Here is a 12,718-nt window from a genome sequence, read left to right on the forward strand (position 1 = left end):
AGTCACCTCTGGTGGCAGAGCGTTCCATAATGACTGAGAGACACATTAAATCTGTTTTTGGTTTGGGTTCCGTGAAGAAACCCATAATGTCTTGTCTGGTGGGGTATGTACAGTATGTTGGTTTGAAGTGTATGCAAATAGATTCTACAAGTGGTGTAAAAAACTAAAATGAAGTTTGTTCTGAAGTGTCTATCGTACATACAGTTGGAAGTTGACATACACCTTAGCCAAATACATTTAAACTCAGTTTTTCCCAATTCCTGACATTCAATCCTAGTAACAATTCCCTGTCTTACGTCAGTTAGGATCACCACTTTATTTTAAGAACGTGAAATGTCAGAATAATAGTAGAGAGAATGATTTATTTCAGCTTTTATTTCCTTCATCACATTCCCAGTGGGTCAGAAGTTTACATACACTCAATTAGTATTTGGTAGCATTGCCTTTATACTGCTTAACTTGGGTCAAACATTTCGGGTAGGCTTCCACAAGCCTTCCATAATAAGTTGGGTCAATTTTCCTCCTGACAGAGCTGGTGTAACTGAGTCAGGTTTGTAGGCCTCCTTCCTTGCACACGCTTTTTCAGTTCAGCCCACAGATTTTCTATAGAATTGAGGTCAGGGCTTTGTGATGGCCACTCCAACACCTTGACTTTTTTGTCCTTAAGCCATTTTGCCACAACTTTGGAAGTGTGCTTGGGGTCATTGTCCATTTGGAAGACCCATTTGCGACCAAGCTTTAACTTCCTGACTGATGTCTTGAGATGTTGCTACAATATATCCACATGATTTTCCTCCCTCATGATGCCCTCTATTTTGTGAAGTGCACCCGTCCCTCCTGCACCAAAGCACTCCCACAACATGATGCTGCCACCCCCGTGCTTCACGGTTGGGATGGTGTTCTTCAGCTTGCAAGCCTCCCACTTTTTCCTCCAAGCATAACAATGGTCATTATGGCCAAACAGTTCTATTTTTGTTTCATCAGACCAGAGGACAATTCTCCAAAAAGTATGATCTTCATCCCCAGGTGCAGTTGCAAACCGAAGTCGGACTTTTTTGAGCAGTGGCTTCTTCCTTGCTGAGCGGCCTTTCAGGTTATGTCGATATAGGACTCATTTTACTGTGATTATAGATACTTTTGCACCTGTTTCCTCCAGCATCTTCACAAGGTCCATTGGTGTTGTTCTGGGATTGATTTGCACATTTTGCACCAAAGTACCTTCACCTCTAGGAGACAGAACACATCTCCTTACTGAGCGGTATGACGGCTGTGTGGTCCTATGGTGTTTATACTTGCATACTATTGTTTGTACAGATAAGCGTGGTACCTTCAGGCGTTTGGAAATTGCTCCCAAGGATGAACCATACTTGTGGAGGTCTACAATTATTTTCGGTGGTCTTGGCTGATTTATTTTTATTTTCCCACAATGTCAAGCAAAGAGGCACTGAGTTTGAAGGTAGGCCTTGAAATACATCCACAGGTACACCTCCAATTGATTAAAATGATGTCAATTAGCCTATCAGAAGCTTCTAATGCCATGACATCATTTTCCTGAATTTTCCAAGCTGTTTAAAAGCACAGTCAACTTAGTGAATGTAAACTTCTGACCTACTGGAATTGTGCTAAAGTGAAATAATCTGTTTGTAAACAATTGTTGGAAAAATTACTTGTGTCATGCACAATGTATATGTCCTAACCAACTTGCCAAAACTATAGTTTGTCAATAAGAAATTTGTGGATTGGTTGAAAAACGAGTTTTAATGACTCCAACCTAAGTGTACGTAAACTTCTGACTTCAATTGTATAGGGACAGACAATGCATCTGCATTGCTTGCTGTTTGGGGTTTTAGGCTGGGTTTCTGTGTAGAACTTTGTGACATCGGCTGATGTAAAAAGGGCTTTATAAATACATTTGATGGAATTTGATTCATATAAGAAAGATCAAGAAACATTAGTTATTTTTTTGTTCATGTATTTAACCCCTTATTTGTGCCACTTAACAGTCTCCATATATACAGTACTTCCATCATTTTTTTAAACTGGTACCAGGGGACCTTCAGACAAGTCTTGTGAGACCTCTGGACGTCCTAGAGCAAAACAATGTACGTGTTTGTGAGAGTCTCACCTTTCCACGGAGGGGTCATAGTGTGTAGCCCAAACTGTTGAGAAGTTGGACTTTGACCTTAGGAGGTTAACCCTCCTGTTACGTTGTTGGTCAATTTGACCCATTTCCACATTTGATTTGTCTAAAATACTAGTTAACCTCTCTTTTTCTCCATGAAAATAAATTACTTTTCCTCATTTAGGGTCATGAACCTGCACTACCATTCAAAAGTTTGGGGTCACTTAGAAATGTCCTTGTTTTCCATGAAAACATACATGACATGAGTTGCAAAATGAATAGGAAATACAGTCAAGATGTTGACAAGGTTATAAATAATGATTTTTAATTAAAATAATAATTGTGTCCTTCAAACTTTGCTTTTGTCAAAGAATCCTCCATTTGCAGCAATTACAGCCTTGCAGACCTTTGGCATTCTAGTTGTCAATTCGTTGAGGTAATCTGGAGAGATTTTACCCCATGCTTCCTGAAGCACCTCCCAAAAGTTGGAATGGCTTGATGGGCACTTCTTACGTATCATAGGGTCAAGCAGCTCCCACAACAGCTCAATAGGGCTGAGATCCGATGACTGTGCTGGCCACTCCATTATAGACAGAATACCAGCTGACTGCTTCTTCCCTAAATCGTTATTGCATAGTTTGGAGCTGTGCTTTGGGTCATTGTCCTGTTGTAGGAGGAAATTGGCTCCAATTAAGAGCCGTCCACAGGGTATGGCATGTCGTTGAAAAATGGAGTGATAGCCTTCCTTCTTCAAGATGCCTTTTACCGTGTACAAATCTCCCACTTTACCACCACCAAAGCAACCCCAGACCATCACATTGCCTCCACCATGCTTGACAGAGGGTGTCATGCCCTCCTCCATCTTTTCATTTTTTCTCTGTCTCACAAATGTTCTTCTTTGTGATCCAAACAGGATACTAAAGGGTACTATTTAATGAAGCTGCCAGTTGAGGACTTGTGAGGCATCTGGTTCTCAAACTAGACACTCTAATGTACTTGTCCTCTTGCTCAGTTGTGCACCGGGGCCTCCCACTCCTCTTTCTATTCTGGTTTGAGCCAGTTTGCGCTGTTCTGTGAAGGGAGTAGTACACAAACAAAATAAAGTCTGTTTTTACTTGATTCTTTGACTGTCTTGAGTTGTGTTTTAAACTGTGTGGGTCAATCTGACTCATATCACAATGGACGTCATTTTTCAGCAAAGCAGAAGGGTTAAAGGTGAATCTAGACTGACTGATCTACAAGTCACCTTGCATCATAAATGACTATTGAATAGTACGTGTAGAACAGTCAGGCAGTCACAATTGACCCATGATACATCACGGTTTGGATGCTCTTGAACAGAGCCACTGTGTTTGAGTCTGTGCGTGAGTACTTGTGTGTGCACATGTCTGGCAGACAGCTTATTTGTTTATGTTTGTGTGATTTTGGCAGATTGCTGTAATTTTAATTTGATGTATTCACTTCCATCATTTATCTTTACATCACCTCATTCTTCTGCAATTTAGGCCCATCATAATCATCTAGATGTGGGTATTAAAATCAGACTTTTGACAGTCACACTACGTAAACAATTCATTCAGTGTGCCTGATTTAGCGAGGCATTGGGCGTTGTGTACAATGTGTTGTTATTATGTTTCCCAGCCCTGCAGATGTTTAATGATCTTCTGATATTTCATTAAAACCTGGGTTGTTTGTGTTGTGTGTTTGTGCAGACGCCTGTCAGATCGTATTCCAGGCGAGTGATCTTCTGAGGGCCGTCCATAGGGGAGTTAGAGCTGAGCTCAGGAACACGTGTTGAGCTGGAGGAGCCTGAGGCCTGCCTCCTGGACCCCCGTGGTTCTTCCTGGTTTCCCTTTGTGTCTTGCACCGTGCTAACATTATGACTCTGAGCTGAGGAAAACATGGTCTGCCCCCTGGACCTCCCCGTGGCGTTGATAGTGGTCAACATTACCTGGCCAATAAAGAACGGACAGAGGAACAGCACTTTCTAATCACAAATGCAATGTTAACTTTCAAACGTTCAGCCTCCCTGCTAAATAACACTGAGCTTTCAGCCCCCCTGCTAAATAACACTGAGCCCATTGTAAGGCTCACATAGAGTTTCAAAACATAGAGTTGTAAAACATAGAGTTTCATTACATAGAATTTCAAAACATAGAGTTGTAATACATAGAGTTGTAATACATAGAGTTGCAATACACAGAGTTGAAATACATAGAGTTGCAAAACAGAGTTGTAATACATAGAGTTTCAATACATAGAGGTGCAATACATAGAGTTCCAATACATAGAGTATCAATACATAGAGTTGCAATACATAAAGTTGCAATACATAGAGTTACGATACCTATCAAAATAATGAACGCTTCCAGAATACTTTCCACAAGCATGTACTGTAGCTATGTCGTTGGTTCAATTATGGTTAATGTGGGATAGTGAGCAGATACGCTATTGGTACAGTCTTGGACTGCTGTAAGACAATGACACAGTCTTGGACTGCTGTAAGACAATGACACAGTCTTGGACTGCTGTAAGACAATGACACAGTCTTGGACTGCTCTAAGACAATAGGACAGTCTTGGACTGCTCTAAGACAATGGGACAGTCTTGGACTGCTCTAAGACAATGAGACAGTCTTGGACTGCTGTGAGACAATGGGACAGTCTTGGACTGCTGTTAGACAATGGGACAGTCTTGGACTGCTCTAAGACAATGGGACAGTCTTGGACTGCTGTTAGACAATGGGACAGTCTTGGACTGCTGTTAGACAATGGGACAGTCTTGGACTGCTCTAAGACAATAGGACAGTCTTGGACTGCTCTAAGACAATGGGACAGTATTGGACTGCTCTAAGACAATGGGACAGTCTTGGACTGCTGTAAGACAATGACACAGTCTTGGACTGCTGTAAGACAATGGGGCAGTATTGGACTGCTGTAAGACAATGAGACAGTATTGGACTGCTGTAAGACAATGCGACAGTCTTGGACTGCTCTAAGACAATGGGACAGTCTTGGACTGCTCTAAGACAATGAGACAGTCTTGGACTGCTGTGAGACAATGGGACAGTCTTGGACTGCTGTTAGACAATGGGACAGTCTTGGACTGCTCTAAGACAATGGGACAGTCTTGGACTGCTGTTAGACAATGGGACAGTCTTGGACTGCTGTTAGACAATGGGACAGTCTTGGACTGCTCTAAGACAATAGGACAGTCTTGGACTGCTCTAAGACAATGGGACAGTATTGGACTGCTCTAAGACAATGGGACAGTCTTGGACTGCTGTTAGACAATGGGACAGTCTTGGACTGCTGTAAGACACTGGGACAGTATTGGACTGCTGTAAGACACTGGGACAGTATTGGACTGCTGTAAGACACTGGGACAGTATTGGACTGCTGTGAGACAATGGGACAGTCTTGGACTGCTGTAAGAAAATGACTCCTTTGTCGATGACTTCTCTGTTGCCCAGTCCAAAATCAACCAATCAAATTGATGTGTGTATTTTCAGTAATTTATATAATTCAGGGCTCATCTGTAAAATAGATATTGGTCTCAGTATCACTCACTTGTAAAATAAAGGTTAAATACAAGTAAAAAAAAACAAACTCTTACCACTATCCCTGGACTGTATGAAAGGAAAATAGATGGGGTATAAAGAACATGAAATACCCTTCAGTAGGCCAGATGGAGTTTCCAAGATATTACTTATACCTAACCCATCCTTTCATCTGTCCATTCTGGCATGGGCTAGGGGTTAGGTGTTGCTTTCAGAGTATGCGTATATCTGCCCATTCACAGGTGTTGGCTGCTAACTATCTCAGTGAGACAGAGAGGCACAGAGGGCCTTATCATGGACTCTGTCTCCCTCCACTGGCTGTGTTGACTGAGAGCAGCCTCGCTAGATCACTATTAGTGAATGACAACATGCAGAAGCATTCTCTCTGTCAACACGATGTTGACTGCAGGATGTATTATATAGCATGTTATTCAACAGGGGTTGTATAGTTTCCTGATATTGTGAGAAATATATATTTATTTTATCACCATTATTACATTTTACATTTACATTTTAGTCATTTAGCAGACACTCTTATCCAGAGCGACTTACAGTAGTGAATGCATACATTTCATAATTTTTTATTTATTTTCGTACTGGCCCCCCGTGGGAATCGAACCCACAACCCTGGCGTTGCAAACACCACACTCTACCAACTGAGCCACCATTATTACCTTGACTATTACAACAAATTATTATGTTCTCCCTTTGCTGTAGCTTCTCTAGATGGACTCTCATGTGTGCACCAGCATTCTCAACATTATTTGCCAAATCTTGTTTAAAGGGGAAATCTGCAGTTGCAACGTCCATTTTTGAAATCATAATAATTGTAAATATTCTAGGGATGTAACGATTCACCTACACGCATTGGTCTCCGGTTCAAATGTTGAGATATGAGTGCATCGGGTCTGGGGGATCCCAAACTAATCCAAATTAAGCATGAATCAGAAAACCGATTCAAACGTTAAGAATTGCTCACTATTGTTTTTTTTAACTTATTTGTTTTATACCTCTATCTGTTGAAATGATGCGTTCTCTCCTTCAGTTCAGTAGCCTATTAACTTTTATGCTTGTAACTGCATATGACTGTCAGATAACATGTGTGGAGGACACACAGCTGCTGGAGCCAAAGACAGGTATCACTGTTCTTCTAATAGGCTAGTCGTAAATCTGGCGCCTTCAGCATTCAGATGCTGCAAAATTTATTTTGCGATGTCAATTCATAGGCTTTATTAGTTGAGTGACAACCAATGTGATTTGCTGGGTCATTGTTAACAAATGCACTGTAGAAAAGTGTGTTTTACAGGAGTTATGTAGCCTACCAGAGTGGACGCAACTCACATTTTCAGTCATGCAAATTTTATTTCGATTTTAAAAGTTCCCCGTAATAAATAGTTTGGCTAGTTTTGCTATAAACAGTCAGTGTATTTGGTAATTTTTTGATGAACAGGGTAACGAGGGTAATGATTTCGGATTTATTGGTCAGAGTGGAGAAGCTCTTCTTAAATTACAAATGGGCTAAACCACTTGCTTTCGAGACGGGGGAGGGGGTACAATTCTAAGCATGGCATTACATATTAATTGGCTAAATGCCAATGCTAATTTCTAAATATAAATAATTACAGAGTACTAGGTCAAAACATTTTCAAATGTCCAAAAATGGGTAACCTCTGCTGAGTCCCCAACAACTGGATGGTCCAGCGTTGAAGGGAAATGGAAAGAGAGCTTGTGACGAGACGTTAACAAGGCCACACTCAATCTTAACTCCTCCTCCACATCTACTGGATTGGTTGAACAATTCTTTTTTTTTAGTTCACGTCAAGACCAGTATGTTGAGGATCTAGTTTCAGGCCTTTCTTTTACGCCTGCTACGATAGGTTAATCAGTGGGTGATGGGGATTTCAGATAATATAAAGTGGGGGGGACAAAAAATGCAGACTTTTTCCCCTCACCCTAGTCTGATAGTGGGGTGGTCTCAGCGCAGGTGCCTACACACCATTGACACGCACGCACGAACACACACACGGGCACACGCACACACGCACACGCACACGCACGCACGCACGCACGCACACACACACACACACACACACACACACACACACACACACACATACACATACACAAACTAACAGAGGGCCACTCAGCTTAGAGAAGTAATCTCAAACAGACACAGCTCAGAGAGGCCCAGCTCCTGAGCTCCCATCAGCAGCAGAAATGTATTTGAAATGGAAAATGAATGTGTTCATGCCAAAGAAATAGTATCGAACCGAATCGCGTTGATTCGTTCCCTAATCAAACCGAATCACATCAAATCGTTTCAAACTAAAACGTATCGTGTCGGAGACCATGCATCTAGATGCCTGTTGAATCTTTCATGAAAGGAGAGACGCTAACATCACTAATATATACCCATTGATTGTTGAAGAATTTAACTTAGAAATGCCTCAGGAGCTCAGTTCAACTGTCACACTCCATCAGAACCCAACATATCAACTAGTTTTACTCCAATTTTTGTAAACAAAGTAAATGTTAAACAAACACTGTATAGCCTTAAAACATGGTTTGAACTAATATTTTTATATCATGGAAGGTCAGTCCTTGCATCCATATCTCAGTCTATGAATTTGAAAGTGGTTACATTTCTCCAGGCCTATCCCTCAACTTTTTATCAAAACAGAGGCGGGGTTCCCGCTTTGTTATTGCTTTTACTGCAGATTGGCCCTTTTAAAGATATAGTGCGCCAATTCCTAACTGGATAAATTAGTAAGTAAATCATGTACTGATGTCAATGGTAGATTTGTTTTAAACTTTGAGATGTGTGCTTATACAGCAGGCTACGTCAGCCCATGTTGATTGTCCTGGATCCTGGAAAGACCCTTTCATATCTGTTAATCAGGCCCATCTGTACATCAGCCAAGCACAGTCATTGTGATCGATCATTACACATCTGTGACTGTCATCCTCACAGTATTGTTCTATTAACGTTCAACTAGTAAGGATAGGCTTATATCAATGTCTTCAGAAAGGTTTCACTTTATCTCTCCATTTCTATAGGACATATAACATTGTTTATTGTATAAATAGGTCTACTCCTGTGGTCTGTGGTGTGCGCAGCCCTTCCCAGCCCATAGTTAATAAGTGTTTTTTAATCATTGAACAGAGCCACAGTTACCCCTCTGAGTGCACCTTGCCAGCCTGTTGCATCTCCTAATGCATCTCCTAATCACGTCCCCTTATCCCTCTGCCAGACCTGGAGACTAATTATGTTTCCACGCCACACCTGGTGAACCCTCGCCTCATCGCCCCCGGGCCCTGATGTCATCACCTGTGTATGAAAGACCTACCTGCCCCCGCCTGCCCGCCCGGCCTCTCCGATCCTCCTGTACCCCCAGGGCTTACCGTAAATTGGCAGGTCTGGGGCAAGGTCTCCTCACCGTTGCCCGTCCCTAAGCGCCGCGTTAAACCGGTTCAGCGAGTCTTTGTCATGCTTCGTTACATCTGGCCTAAGATGGCTCGTTAAAACAGCGCTCCAGGCAAGGCTGGGACGTTGCACAGGTGATTTTCCGGTGCTCTAAGTTCACAACAACCCTCCCTGTGTCTCTCCGGGGAAGCCTCTGTGTAATTGTTTTTCTAAGCCAGTCTGCTACAGTTAGTGGTGTTTTCCACTTCGAGGCACCTCAGTTGAAACTATGGGAGCTCAGGGAGAGAAAATATTATGTTTGGCGTCTCCACCTACATGCTTTTCATTAAACAGTAGCAGGGTGAGGGGGGGTTGAACATTAAAAAGAATAATAGCTCGTCCTTAAAATAAGTTGGGGCCTGTTTGACTACCTGTACTCTAGAGCTAGTATACATCTGTATATGTACCGTATATTGTACTGAAGTGAATGTACAGTGTTACAACACAGTCTGAAAGAACTCCATATCCACAAAGGAAATAACTACCATATGAATCTATCTCTCTCTCTCTCTCTCTCACTCTCACTCTCTCTCTCTCTCTCTCTCTCTCTCTCTCTCTCTCTCTCACACTCTCACTCTCTCACTCTCACTCTCACTCTCTCTGCCAGGCCATCACCTTTCATATATTAGATTCATATCTCTCAGATCCCCATCTCTGTCACAGGGCAAGAAGTGCTCTCATGTTATAGGACCTCTACACTAGGCGGTGTCAGAGGAAGGCCCTAAAAATTATCAAAGACCCCAGCCACCCCAGTCATAGACTGTTCTCTCTACTATCGCATGGCAAGCGGTACTGGAGGGCCAAGTCTAGGACAAAAAGGCTTCTCAACAGTTTTTACCCCCAAGCCATAAGACTCCTGAACAGGTAATCAAATGGCTTCCCGGACTATTTGCATTGTGTGCCCCCCCTACCCCCCCAAACCCTCTTTTTATGCTGTTGCTACTCTCTGTTTATCATATATGCATAGTCATTTTAACTATACATTCATGTACATACTACCTCAATTGGGCCGACCAACCAGTGCTTCCACACTTTGGCTAACAGGGCTATCTGCATTGTGTCCCGCCACCCATCCCCTGCCAACCCTTCTTTTGCGCTACTGCTACTCTCTGTTCATCATACAGTGGGGGAAAAAAGTATTTGATCCCATGCTGATTTTGTACGTTTGCCCACTTACAAAGAAATGATCAGCCTGTAATTGTAATAGTAGGTTTATTTGAACAGTGAGAGACAGAATAACAAAAAAAAATCCAGAAAAACGCATGTCAAAAATGTTATAAAATGAGGGAAATTTTAATGAGGGAAATAAGTATTTGACTCTCTGCAAAACATGACTTGGTACTTGGTGGAAAAACCCTTGTTGGCAATCACAGAGGTCAGATGTTTCTTGTAGTTGGCCACCAGGTTTGCACACATCTCAGGAGGGATTTTGTCCCACTCCTCTTTGCAGATCTTCTCCAAGTCATTAAGGTCCTGGAGTGGCCTAGCCAGTCTCCAGACCTTAATCCCATAGAAAATCTGTGGAGGGAGCTGAAGGTTGGAGTTGCCAAACGTCAGCCTCAAAACCTTAACCTGTTTTGGATAGGGGGCAGTATTTTCACGGCCGGATAAAAAACATATCCCGATTTAATCTGGTTATTACTCCTGCCTAGAAACTAGAATATGCATATAGTTGTTTGATTTGGATAGAAACACCCTAAAGTTTCTAAAACTGTTTGAATGGTGTCTGTGAGTATAACAGAACTCATATGGCAGGCCAAAACCTGAGAAGATTGCATTCAGGAAGTGCCCTCTCTGACCATTTCTTGGCCTTCTATAGCCTCTTTATGGAAAATAGAGGATCTCTGCTGTAACGTGACATTTTCTAAGGCTCCCATAGGCTCTCAGAACGTGCCAGAACGGGGAATGATGACTCTGCAGTCCCTGGCTGAAAAACAGTAGCGAATTTGGATAGTGGTCGATCTGAGAACAATGAAACAGGCGTGTGCGCATGCAATTGAAGAGTCCATTTTACATTTTCAGTCTTTGAACGAAAACGACGTCTCCCGGTCGGAATATTATCGCTATTTTACGAGAAAAATCGCATAAAAATTGATTTTAAACAGCGTTTGACATGCTTCGAAGTACGGTAATGGAATATTTTGACATTTTTTGTCACGATATGCGCCGGCGCGTCACCCTTCAGATAGTGTCTTGAACGCAGGAACAAAACGCCGCTATTTGGATATAACTATGGATTATTTGGAACCAAAACAACATTGGGTGTAAACTAGAAGTCCTGGGAGTGCATTCTGACGAAGAACAGCAAAGGTAATCCAATTTTTCTTATAGTAAATCTGAGTTTGGTGAGTGCCAAACTTGGTGGGTGTCAAAATAGCTAGCCATGATGGCCGGGCTATCTACTCAGAATATTGCAAAATGTGCTTTCACCGAAAAGCTATTTTAAAATCGGACACCGCGATTGCATAAAGGAGTTCTGTATCTATAATTCTTAAAATAATTGTTATGTTTTTTGTGAACGTTTATCGTGAGTAATTTAGTAAATTCAGCAGAAGTTTCGGTGGGTATGCTAGTTCTGAACGTCACATGCTAATGTAAAAAGCTGGTTTTTGATATTAATATGATCTTGATTGAACAAAACATGCATGTATTGTATAACATAATGTCCTAGGAGTGTCATCTGATGAAGATCATCAAAGGTTAGTGCTGCATTTAGCTGTGGTTTTGGTTTATGTGACATTATATGTTAGCTTGAAAAATGGGTGTGTGATTATTTCTGGCTGGGTACTCTCCTGACATAATCTAATGTTTTGCTTTCGCTGTAAAGCCTTTTTGAAATCAGACAATGTGGTTAGATAAAGGAGAGTCTTGTCTTTAAAATGGTGTAAAATAGTCATATGTTTGAAAAATTGAAGTTTTGGGATTTCTGAGGTGTTTGTAATTCGCGCCACGCCCTATAGCGGAACATCTAGATGTAAGAGGTTAATGTGCTTCTTCTTGAGCCACTCCTTTGTTGCCTTGGCCGTGTGTTTTGGGTCATTGTCATGCTGGAATACCCATCCACGACCCATTTTCAATGCCCTGGCTGAGGGAAGGAGGTTCTTACCCAAGATTTGACGGTACATGGCCCCGTCCATCGTCCCTTTGATGCGGTGAAGTTGTCCTGTCCCCTTAGCAAAAAACACCACCAAAGCATAATGTTTCCACCTCCATGTTTGACGGTGGAGATGATGTTCTTGGGGTCATAGGCAGCATTCCTCCTCCAAACACGGTGAGTTGAGTTGATGTCAAAGAGCTCCATTTCGTTCTCATCTGACCACAACACTTTCACCAGTTGTCCTCTGAGTCATTCAGATGTTCATTGGCAAACTTCAGACGGACATGTATATGTATTCTTGAGCAGGGAGACCTTGAGGGCGCTGCAGGATTTCAGTCCTTCACGGCGTAGTGTTACCAATTGTTTTCTTGGTGACTATGGTCCCAGCTGCCTTGAGATCATTGACAAGATCCTCCCGTGTAATTCTGGGGTGATTCCTCACCGTTCTCATGATCATTGCAACCCCACGAGGTGAGA

The sequence above is a fragment of the Salmo trutta genome, chromosome 13 (assembly GCF_901001165.1).
Source record: "Salmo trutta chromosome 13, fSalTru1.1, whole genome shotgun sequence".
Classification (NCBI taxonomy): domain Eukaryota; kingdom Metazoa; phylum Chordata; class Actinopteri; order Salmoniformes; family Salmonidae; genus Salmo; species Salmo trutta.